At 39.7% G+C, this 12491-nt stretch overlaps 1 long non-coding RNA gene across 16 annotated transcripts in view; it reads right to left on the minus strand.

Annotated features, from left to right (window-relative positions):
- The window catches only part of LOC130155679 (uncharacterized), a 316598-nt gene that overhangs the window by 167897 nt on the left and 136210 nt on the right, over positions 1–12491 (minus strand). The window lies entirely within an intron of this gene.

The following is a 12491-nucleotide window of genomic DNA, read 5'->3' on the forward strand; positions in this document are numbered from 1 at the left end:
TCTGCATAAGCTAATATTGACACAGGAACTAACAAAAAACTCTAAAAGCAGAGGTTTGTGATTAGCTTTGGTATCCAGTTGCACACACAAATACAACAACAGATGGAAGATTACTAAAGTCTAGAAGAGAACAAATTTTCCATGTCATTATCTTTCAGAGACAAGAAGTACAAAACAACACCTATTCTGTTACACACCTGGTACAATGGGCTTCTGTCTTTGGGCCAGATGTGATGTGCTTTTTAAAGGAAAGTGGAAATCTAATTAGAACATACTGTGGAGAGACTGACCTTACATTCATCTGAGTTTTCATTAAAGTAGCTATATAAAGCACTTGATATGTTGCAGGCTGCAGCTGTCAGCTTCAAGAGCTACTTCTGAAAGCCCTAAAGAAGAATTAATTGCAAGGTAATGATTGCAGCACTATGGTTAGCGCAGCTTGCAGTTCCATTGCAAGAATAACCATTTAATTACCAACAGTTAAAAGAGGCCATTCCTACAGACTCTGGGTCAAATTCTAGGAAGTGGTAAGTATGCGCAATTCCCATTAATTTCAGAGGACTTTGCCAGCGTTTATCACCACCCAGGATTTCACCCAGCAATAGCAACTGGATTTTTTAAACCAATACTTCTGAAGTTTCAGATATCCAGCCATACCTGACCAGGTCATTTGTTTGAGTTTCGTTGGTTTGTTGTTTTTTTTTTTTAAGGTGTATTGGCTTGTAAAAATATTTACTTTAAACAGCCTACAGGTCTTTTTTTACAAATGCACTATATTTTGGGATAATTATATCAATATATCTCATCTGCTGGTTTTGCCCTTCGTTATGCAAAATTACTTGAGAGGATGTCGCAAAAAGAACTGAGTACAGAGTAGTTGCCAGTTCATCTCATCTCCCAATTAAATTCATATTTTTCAGAATCTAGACCTTTTTGTTGATCTGACAGGTAGCAGAACAAAGCACTTGTATTTTAGGTGTTGTCTGTCATGTTTTATCTGAGGAAGACATTTACATACTTCAACAATGCCAAGAATACAGGCTTCCAAATTAATATACAAAAAGCTTTCATTAATCACCGATTAACTAGGCAGCAATCCAGAAGAGCAGCTTGCTCTAAGAGCTTGATACCAACGGAACATCCATCAACAGATTTCTAATATATCTGAGAACATTTTGTAGTTCCACTAAAAATTTCAGCAACAGAAATGTCAAGAAGAGATTGCAATAATGAATAATTATTTGTTATTACTGCCAACAAGTTAATATACTAATGGATCTCTACTTTATTCCCCACTTGTAAGCTAACTGACTGTTAATGCATGTTTTTATGTGGTAACATTACTCAGACTCCAAAACATGACATTACTCTTAGCAAGGAGATTCTGATACTTTGCTGACTAAAAACACTGTAGCGTAGAATAAATGCTACCCCATTGTTTTATTGCAACATTGCAGTTCTGCAGGTAGCTGTGTTAAAAGCTGGTGTCTCTTGGATACTGAGTTTCTAAATTAAGATCTATACTGAATGTAAAACCATGAGAAAAAAAAAAGGATTTATTTCTTCTATTTTGCACACAAAAAGGCTCAAAAGAGACTGAATAATGACCATTGTCACTGTAAGTCCTTTAGCATCAAGTACTGTGGCCCATAGTAGAGGTAGATAAGCCTAACTGAGAAATGCAAGATTGTCCATGTAGGTACAAGTGATGGAACACTTTCACCAGATACACAGTGATATTCACCTCTTGATCAGGTCTGTGGCTTCATTCTTCATCCAAGGCTTTTGCTTGGACAAACCAAGCCACTGCCATTGAAAAAGGTTTGTTATGCCATCTCTAACACTGGCACTTCACGGCTGCCTGTTGGTAGCTATAAGCACGAAATGTTAACCAGAAGTTTGCTGTCAATCTCTTTAATAGATAAAAAGCTGGCTGGATGGCCAAGCCCAAAGAGTGGTGATGAATGGACTTAAATCCAGTTGGCAGCTGGTCACAAGTGGTCAGTGCCGGCTCCTGCCCTTGTGTCACATCAGCCCCACGCAGCGCTACAGGCTGGGGACAGAGTGGCTGAAAAGCTGCCTGGTGGGAACGGATCTGTGGGTGCTGGATGATGGCCGGCTGACCATGAGCCAGCAGTGTGCCCAGGTGGCCAGGAAGGCCAACAGCGTCCTGGCTTGTACCCAAAACAGTGTGGCCAGCAGGACCAGAGCAGTGATTGTCCCTCTGTCCTCAGCACTGGTGAGGCTGCGCCTCAAATCCTGTGTTCAGTTTGTGGGACCTCTACAAGAGGAACATAGAGCTGCTGGACCATGTCCAGGGAAACGTGATCAAGCTGGTGAAGAGTCTGGACCTCAAGTCTTACAAGGAGCAGCTGAGAGAACTGGGGTTGTTCAGCCTGGTAAAGAGGAGGCTCAGGGGAGACCTTATCACTCTACAACCACCTGAATGGTTTCAGTCTCTTGTCTGTCTCACCTATACATGCTAGCATATTTTTCTGTACTATATTCTTCTGCACTGATACTTCATATTCTTCACTTCCATCAACCTGTGTCATAAACTTCAACTACCTCAAATTTAACACAAGCAACATTTATGTCTCTCAGAAAAATGAGGGTAAGTACATTCAAGTAGCCACCAATCCAGCCAGCATGGCCAGCTTGGTTGAGGTAATACAGGATCTGAGTCTGGCTTAGTGATGATGTGAAATGCCTCACAAAGATCATACAAGAGTTTTATAAATGAAAGAATAAGCACAAGCTTGTCTAGCACAGCCAAAAGCAGGAATTCTAGGGACGTAATATTTCACTTGGGTGGTAATTTTCTCCATTGCTTAAGAGGTGAGAGATATTTGCAAATCACTTTGGCTCTGATTATAACCTGGTCTAACTCTTAATGGAAAAAAACCAGCAACCTTTTTTTTTTTCCTTTAGCAAACATATGGAGCTTGCTCATGACTACAGGAATGGATAGATATGAACTGCTGCTTAACTCTCCCTCAAGAAATGACCAGTGGTCAGGAAAGGGAAGAGACTAGAGCTTTAACTTCATCTTCCCATTGCCCAAAATAGTACCGAAACGTCCTAATTTCTGATGTTACAGGGCAGGAGTGAACAGGTCATGTGGGGAGCCAGGAATGGTTCTTAGAACATGCAGTTGGTCTGGCAGACCTGCTGTACAGCACAACTCGTGCACCGCACTCCTGCTTTGGGTCAAGCCTCACAGGACAATCCAGCCCATCAAATAGTATGGAAATCCAACTTTTTCTCCAGTGAGCTGCAAATAATAAGTTTTTCAGCCCTGCTGCACCTTGCTAATGAAACCACAGACTCTGCAGGGGCAACTTTGTTCATTTTCAAAGCTTTTTGGAAACACTGAATAATCTTCATATTCCTTCTGTGGGCAGAAAAGTGTTAGTATCTGCCAATTAAAACTGTTACAGAAATAGAGGCACAGAGAAGCTGTAAGATGTTCTGAGGAAGACTGCCCACACATTCTTGAGCTAGAGAACATTTTGCTTCATTTGAAGTTCTGCTTTTTTCCTTTGCTTTGCTAAGAGCCAGCAAAACTGGTATAAAGATGGGGTTCTTACTCTTCCCAATTCAGTTGATAGTAATAAATAGGTAGGGAGATAAAACAAAAGGCTTTGAGCAGCATTTGGAGCATCAGCTCTGTTTTACCATCTTCTAAAATTCACAGATAAAGATTGCCTGGCTGAATATCAAAGAGAAACTCAGCTGTGCCTTCTCTAGGAACACCATGAATCCACTGCAGCTCAAGAACAAAAAATAAAGAAGAAATGGGGCATGCTCACCTCTGAAAATTGTATCCATAAAGACGCCCTAACATACTGCTTCCTGCAATAAAGGACTTCGTCCTATTCCTTCTCACCTTCCACAGAGATAATTCAAAACGCATTTTAATAATTTGAAGTACATCAGTACTGAGGAAATACATGAGAATTCTTAAATCTGGCTGCAATATTTTGAAAGATAAAAAAATGAAGATAACTGCATGCCATTCACAGTTCTGAGAATCTATGGTCCATCACGCTAACCTGCTGTTCAGAAAAAGTAGTCATTAACACACAAATGTGAAATCTTGCCTACCAGTTGTAAGGGAAGGAGGGGAACAGGGAGAAGGGAATAATTTTTCACTGTTCTATCCTGAGTAACAGTCATTGCACAGATGGAAAAAAATCTGCATGTAGAAGCCAATTTTGCCTGCCTAAACTACGACTTCTGCCTCACAGCAGGAAGAAAAGAGTAAGAGCTGAGATTCACCTTCCTCTGCATATAGATGCTCAGTCAGAACTTCCATCACCAAACTACTGCGTTAGGGTAGTTATTTGTCAAATAATGCTATTAGCTATGCAAATCACTGTATTTAAAGATGTATCAGGTCTTACTATTTTCATGCCAAGTTAGGTTACTTAATTTTTTCTTGCTTGCTGTGTCACTACAATTTTCCCTGCTGTATTTTACCACCCAAACACATTCAGAATGCATAGCAGATCCAGGTATCATATACAATTTCATACATCACTGAAAAATTAAATGTATGATACTATAACGGAATCAGAGGAACAGCTGGAAGCTCCAACACTTATTTGAGCATACAGCTGGTAATGATCTGGTTTCCTAAGTTTCCTAAGTTGAGAAGAATGGTATTTTACCTAACAATGGGAGGCAGTACCTTCCTAAGGAGCTTTGCCTCACATACCCATCAGCACTGACTGCCCAGGACACACAGCATTGGTTAGTTAAAAGTCTGGCATGAAGGAGATCTCTACCACCTAAAAGCTGACTTGGTATGCCCTTATTTTCAGTATTGTTTTCCAGCTTCTACCATCATCATGCTATAGTGAAAAAAAAATGGTACACTCCATTCTGATTTTCTGCCAGTGTGCTCTCTATGCTTTCCTATATCTGGATAACTCGATGCTGGCCCGAAAGAAAGAATGAATATTCAATCTTTCAAAATGAGAATGGAAGAAGGTAGGCACTGGGTGTGTGTGTCTATCACAGGATTCCTATTTATTCTGCCTTCTACATTTTGGGATATGTGTATTATGAACTCCATGTCAGTCATTTACATCTTTTCATTGAGCTAGTCCTCAGTGGATTCAAACTGAGAGCACTTATATACCAGTTAACTCTCCTGGCCAGCTCCTGTGCGTGTTCCAAGGACATCACCACATCCTAATCTATTCTTGCAGAGTCTGATAAATATATTAGTACTACGACCTAAGTCTTTAAGAAAGTATTCCTTTATTTTGTACAGCTAGATACTGTAGATACTGTAGAACTAGATACTACATTCACCAGCCATGTAGAACATAGTCCTACGTTTGCTTTCTACTGCACTTGGCTTAGCTCTTTGTGGTTTGGTCTTAAAATCAGCTAGAAAATAAATGTATTTGAAACTGCACAGGTAGAACTGGAACAACTCCATCAAGAATTCTTGAAACATGAAATTTCATAGGGCATTCTGCCCTGATGCACATCTGTCGGATTCTGAGAAATGGAGAACAGTAAACTGTAAAAACAGAAGAACTTGGCATAAACTGTAACCTATATTTTAAAATGGAGTTCACAGTAGCTCATTCCAGCCTTAATGGAAATGCTTGTATTCATTGTGCAAAGAATTCTGCCTAAGATGATATTTGTGGTAATGCCTGGTTCTTGCAGATAGTAGAGTCTACTGAACAGTGGCAACACTGCATTAATTTTTATGATTACTATAATAATGAGGACATTTTTACAGAAATGCAGCATGAAAAGGCATAATATTAGACTATTTTGTCAACATTTTTACTCAATTACTACACTAGTTAACATCTGTGGGCTTTCTGTCTTGAGTCACGAATTGTAAAATAATGTTCTCCTGTCTGGTCTACCCATTTTCCTTCCCTGAGTGTTTATTTTAAGGTGAAGATACATTCAAGTATCTATATTATATATGTCATAGACCATCTAAATAATAAACTTTTAAACAACAGAAGCCAGGATCATCCAACAATCTGCAAGTCAAAGTTATAACAGACTTCAGTGCTTATCAGCCTTACTACACCTTGAGCATCTAACAAGTCACAACGATGGTCTGCCAAGTTTTACAGCATGATAATGACTAGAAAAAATAGCATTAGCAAGCGATCCTCTACTTTACTTAACTGGTAAATGGACAGATTAAATTGATTATTGTTTATTTTATTGCACTAAGGTCACAACCAAGATGAACATTGCCCTTTAGAAGATACGTGGCACATTAATACCTCACAGAAGAGAGTCCTCACTCTCCTTAATTAGCAAAAACAGCCACAATGTAGAAAAAAAGAGACTTACTGAAGCCAAACAGCAGATGAATGATTAAAAAGATCCCAAGACTCCTAAACTCTAATTCATCAGTGCAGCCCCCAGACTACAAGGTGCTCAAAGTATTTTTCTGTGACAATAAACTACCATCTCAAAACCTACTACTAACATTAATCAGTTAAAACCAACCAACCAAAATCAACCACCTAGAAATAAACTGAAAATGCATTGGGGAAATCTAGCAACATTTATTTACAAGCAGCCAAAGTAAATTCTTTATTTGGTTCCATCTGTAGCAAGATAGCATTGTCTTTTTCTGCATGATAGTTTGCACAGCTACAATAACACTTACAAAGTGAAATGTGAATTGCCTATGTACATTTAGGCTAATTTATTGCTGAGAAATGTGTGCTCTGTTTACTATGAATTCCATGCTATCCTTTGGCTTGCCAAATGCATTTCTTCTCAGGGAACCGTTTTGTTTGATACTGTGCTTTTGTTTGGTTAACAGACATGTCCTCATCCTGTTTCTTTTGATAAGAGTGATAGATTGCAATGTAATTAATGGATAAATACACAGTGAAGTTTGCGGACCTGCCCCAGTATGCTGCAATGTAGAGATGCCAAGAGTTTTACCATACAATTACTTTGAATGCTACTGGAATCCTAAGAACACACTTCACAGATCCTGTCTTTGCATCTCCCTGAATGGATAAAGTGCTGCAATTATCTTAAGAGTAAAGATTTAAAAAAGAAACCACCAACAAAACAACACTTTGAAATAGACATGTTTTCTTCCCTTAAAATTAGGAGGAACCCTCTGAAACCATTCCCAATATACCGAATGGGAAGAGCTTGATTCCTCCAGTCATTCTCTTCTGAATACCTGCCAGCATCCTGCAACTTTGGCAACCATGTATAGAAACAGAAGCATCTTCTATCAGTCCTTTCTGAAACACCAATTTAGTAGCCTGTCATGAGGTACAATGATCTCTGAAACCTCAACATCTACCCTCCATTATCACACAGCAGTATCTAAGATAACACAGGGGGAGAGATACTGCTGTGTACCTGCCTGCAATCACAGCAGCTTTTTGTGATGATAAAGATAGTGAAAAAAATTCTTATAAGTAAATCCATATATGAGAAGGAAAAAGAAGAAAGGAAGATGTGAGAGAGGAAGATTAGAGGAAGAAAAAAGTAGAGAAAATGGCAGCTGGAATAAATCATGGAATGACAAGATAAAAAGCCAAATACAGGAAAAAAGAAAGAAGGGGGTTGTGATAGGTAACTGCAGAAAGAGGCAGAGGCCGATGGAGGTTTCCGAGCTGGTCTGCAGATGGAGTATGTTACAGGAAGGAGGCTTTCTGTAGCCATACAGACAGTCATTCCGAACAGTCTGAACAGGTCTGGAGTGGTAAACTCCCTAATGTTTACCTAGCTCCACTGATTTGGAAAAAAAAAAAAAGAAAAAACCAGAAGGGGGCGGGGGCGGGGGGGGGCGGGGGGGGGGGGCAGGGCTTTTTCTCTTTCCTGGGTGGAAGTAACCGTACTGGGAAAAAGAACCTTTATACTGTCTGCAGTGAGGGTGATGGGAAGTAAAACTTTTGAGGGTGTACACCACTTTGCATATCACTTATCTTATACTATTAGAGCTCAAGAATCTTGCTTCCTTCAGAGGGATATCTAACTGTCTGTTTTCCTGAACTGAAAAGGAATCAGTAGAAGTATTTTCACTAAATGTGAGCTTTCATTGTGCATTCTCAGCTATCATCATCAGAATTGCTTCTTTTAAACAAGGGGTACAAAAGATAATCCTTAGACAGTTATCTCAGAACAAGAATATTAATTCCCAACATATATTTAGCCCTGAAGTAGCAGAGTATACAGTTGCAACAGCCGTGTTGTGCAGTTACCAGGTTTTTATGTGTTTCTTTGTGCTATTGGCACCTGGTTTCCCTGCTCCTGCTCCTTGCCTCTTTTCCTTTCTCTCACCCTGTAATTAGCATTTCATCTTTACTTCGACAAATCCATTACACAAAATGTCACTCAAAATAAGAGGAGAGACCTCTACTATCTCCTACTAAATATCTAAACAATTAGCTCTGACCATTCTTGAAACTTTGAAAATAACATTAGAACTGAAACTTTCCTTGCTATTTTGTTTTAAGCATGCTGAATGTAGTCACTTTCCTTAAAAATATATTAACTGTACAGTAGCTTATTGTGTCTAACACAGGCTTTTAATTGATTCCATTTGATTTTTTATTATTTAACTCTAAAGTGCTATAAGCTACTGTCTTCATTAACAGGCTTATTGGACTAAATTCAAAGACTTATAAGGATAATGTTTAGAAAATGGCTACTTGTTTAGGCTGTCTATCCTCCCCTGATCTTGGATTCTGCTACATTAACGTCTCTTATCAGCCATGGAATGTTTTAGAGTAGCCAGTAATGGCCGTCAAGGGACTTAAATATCACATGAGGTGCATCCACATAACTGAGTGGAACACCCAAAGAGGGAAGGATCTGAGTTCATTTTGATGCAATTTATCACAATTGCGGGACAAAACATCCACGTTGCATATTTACTAGCAATGAGTGTAGACGGGATGCTGCCTGCCTGCCTGAGCGCACCCCATGCATGACAGCTAGCTGCTGGAGAACCCCACATCCAGATTTCAAGTGGGTATTCCCGGTGGCAACCAGACACACAGTTTCAATCTCAGTTCTACCATGAATGAACTCATTTTGAGGATGCCACCAAGACAGCTGAGTGCATATCCCAGGACTGACACAATGCAAAGTTGTACGAAAAAATATCCCTACTTCACCCCGAGTTACTAATGTAGATGTACATGTATACTGTGTGTACTCTCAGGTGTACACTTAATCTGTGTAAACCCTTCTTCTAAAAACAGTGCAATACATAGAATCATTACATTATTTGTTAGCTCCACATTGAAAACAGAGGTACTAAGTGGCATTACTCACAAATACTCTTAAAAATTCTGCAGGAGTGTCTGGTTTCTTCAAAACAGAACACAAACATGTTTCAGTTATGTGATCAAAATATAAATAAATTATCATCTCGTTTTGTGTATAATGTTACAAAAAGTTAATCTACTACCAGTAATTTCCTTAAGTGCCATATATATTTCCATTTGTATACAAATTAATTCACTGTTGTCTCTGATTATTTCCTCTGCCAGTTTACTTTCCTTTTCTTTAAACCCCAGAATAGTAAGACATATCCTTGCTATGTCAAAAGGCTTAAACTAGGATTTTCAGAAAGGTGTGTATATCCAGGACCTGGAATTTCAGTAGAGCTAAGCTCCCCTTGAAGTACAAAGTAAAAGCAGGCAGCTCGCCACATAAATTCACTGCCAGGAGTCTGAGTACCTTGTAAGAATGTCAGATGGTGAGAGATGGACTCGTTAATATTTAGCCATCGAAAATCTGACCCTTTGGCAATAACATTGTTTGCTGTAGTACAGGGCTTTCCAAGTGTTCCATATATACCACTAACTGTATGCGAGCTACACCGAAAGTTACACACTGCCTAAGTATCCAAAGCCTGCCTGAACAACCTACTGCTTTCTCCTGAGACTGCCCAGTAGCTAAAGCAAAGCTGAAAACTGGTACCTCAAAAGAGGATGGGTAAAGGCTCACATACTTTTTCTTACCCCTGCTCATCATTCTTCCCAGTCACAACACTGAGGAGCTTATGTTAGAGCACACAAAGTGCAGTAACCCTGATGAAATATGCTTGTAGAAAGTTCACTAGTAAACAACTGAAAAAAACACTGGATTTTAACTTGCAAGATGCCCAACAAAACTAGTCTTATATCTAATACAAACCAAAAATTTCAGACATATCACAGTTAATCCACATATCATTAGCCTCCTCCACAGCACACATCAGGGCAACAACTGCTTCAAAGTTCATCAGAATCCAAACTCCTTTTTTCCTCAGTTTAGCTCTAAATGAGTTTTCAAAAATTTACCTCCATGATTCAGAAGTGATTCAGGGTGTCCAGCTACTACGAACTGACAATAACAACATGCACTGCCAGCGTAATCAGCTGCATTTCAAAACATATGGCATATTTTTATGCTGCTATTCTGAATGTTTTATACCTCTGGGCAGGTTTAACTGTTGAGGAGCAGCTGGCACCTTTTAAAAGTCAATATCCTTTTAGATGAAATATCCTGGGTAAACCAACAAAATATGGAATCAAAATCTGGCTTCACACTTGTAATGCTGTGAAATACGATCATCTGAATAGGACCTTGTCATGGTTTTAACCCCAGCTGGCAATCAAGCACCACTCAGCTGCTTGCTTACTCGCTCCGACCCAGAGGGGTGGGAAAGAGGATCAGAAAGGAATGCAAAACTCAAGGGCTGAGATAAGAACAATTTAATTGGTAAAGCAAAAAGCCACGCATGCAAGCAAGGCAAAGTAAGAAATTCCTTCACCACTCCCCATGGGCAGGCAGGTGTTCAGCCATCCCCAGGACAGCAGGGGTCCATCATGCGTAATGGTTACTTGGGAAGACAAACGCCATAATGCCAAATGTGTCCCTCCCCCTTACTTCTTCCCCCAGTTTATATACTCAGCATGCCGTCATAAGGTATGAAATACCTCTTTGGCTAGCTTGGGTCACCTGTCCTGCTGTGTCCCCTCCCATTTTCCTGTGCCCCCCCCCCCCCCCCCCCCCCCCGCCCTCTCACTGGCAGGGCCCAAGGAACTGGAAAGTCCTTGATTCAGTATAAACATCACCCAGCAACAACTAAAACCATCAATGCCTTATCAGCATCGTTCTCACATCATAGCCAAAACACAGCACTGTACTAGCTACTAAGAAGAAAATTAACTCTATCCCAGCTGAAACCAGGACAGACCTACATCACAAAAAGAAAGTGTGAGCCATGTCACAAAATAGGCTCCTACACTGTTAAAATGATGCTTCAAATTTGGTACAAGAAATGTACCTGAGAATACCCTTGTCATTTTGCAGGTTGTTGAACATTTTACTCTGTGAGAATTTGACCTACAGTGGAACAATATAATGAAAGAAGCTTTTATTTCCCATCACAGCAGAGAAACAAGGTCATAGATGTTTTTTTATTCCTGATCCATCTTGTAACTCATAATGTGTTCCAGTAACAGGTGAGTCTATGGTTACAATACTGTCAGTAAGTCAGCATGAAATCATCTCGGTGGAAGGAGATTATTTGCTGACCTATCGTTCTTTTCTTAGCATGATTCATGTTGCTGGCATTGCAAACTATCTTTGGGCAAGCAATATTTCTGCTTTTATAACAGCTTTGCCAAAAAAGGTGGTGTTCAATTTTTTGTTGATTAGAATACCAATATAGTTAGGCAAGAGTCATTAGAAGAGGCAGTATCTTCTCTTATACCAATTGGTAACTCCTGGAGAAAAGCAATACATTTTCAGAAACACACCCTTTCTCAGATTTGCTTCCTCACTCTGCCACTTTTCATCATGCCACTTAGAAAAGCACTTTTGACTCCTGGCTATCACCAAGAACAACCACCTTGATACACACTGTCATATTTGCACAGAGACTGTTGACCAAACTAGGCTGTGAGCAATGCAAAGAATGTAAAGAACACAGATGTTCTGACCCCTCCATACATACATTTATGTGGGAAGACTGCACAGAAGACCAATCCTTAGTGAGACTCCGAAGTCTTATTGCTAAGCTCAATGAAGATTTTCCATCTAACACCTTATTTGACAATTGTCCTTGGGCTTTAAATGCACACAGGGACCTTTTGTCTCACAAAAGAGCATACCATTGTGCCAAATGCTGCACATATGAAAGAGGCAGACCCTACACTGAAAAGCTTATAATTCATATGTGTGGAACAGATAAATTGTAAGAGAATCCTTGTACCCCCTTCATGGAAGGACATTGAGGCACCACAGAGTAAAAGATGTGCCTGAGGTCATGTAAGGAATTTCTGCTCTGGTTGGGAATTTAATCTCAAGCATCTTGAGTCCTAAGCTTGTGCTTTAATCACCGTACCATTCTTCTGCTATACATCAGCAGGCAAAACTCAGGATCAGTGGTGCAGTGCCTCAGGACTGATACTGATTTTTGGCATATTTTGACTCTTGCTTCTTTCTGTAGAATTTCAAGGGGTTGC

Source organism: Falco biarmicus, chromosome 10 (assembly GCF_023638135.1).
Source record: "Falco biarmicus isolate bFalBia1 chromosome 10, bFalBia1.pri, whole genome shotgun sequence".
NCBI lineage: Eukaryota > Metazoa > Chordata > Aves > Falconiformes > Falconidae > Falco > Falco biarmicus.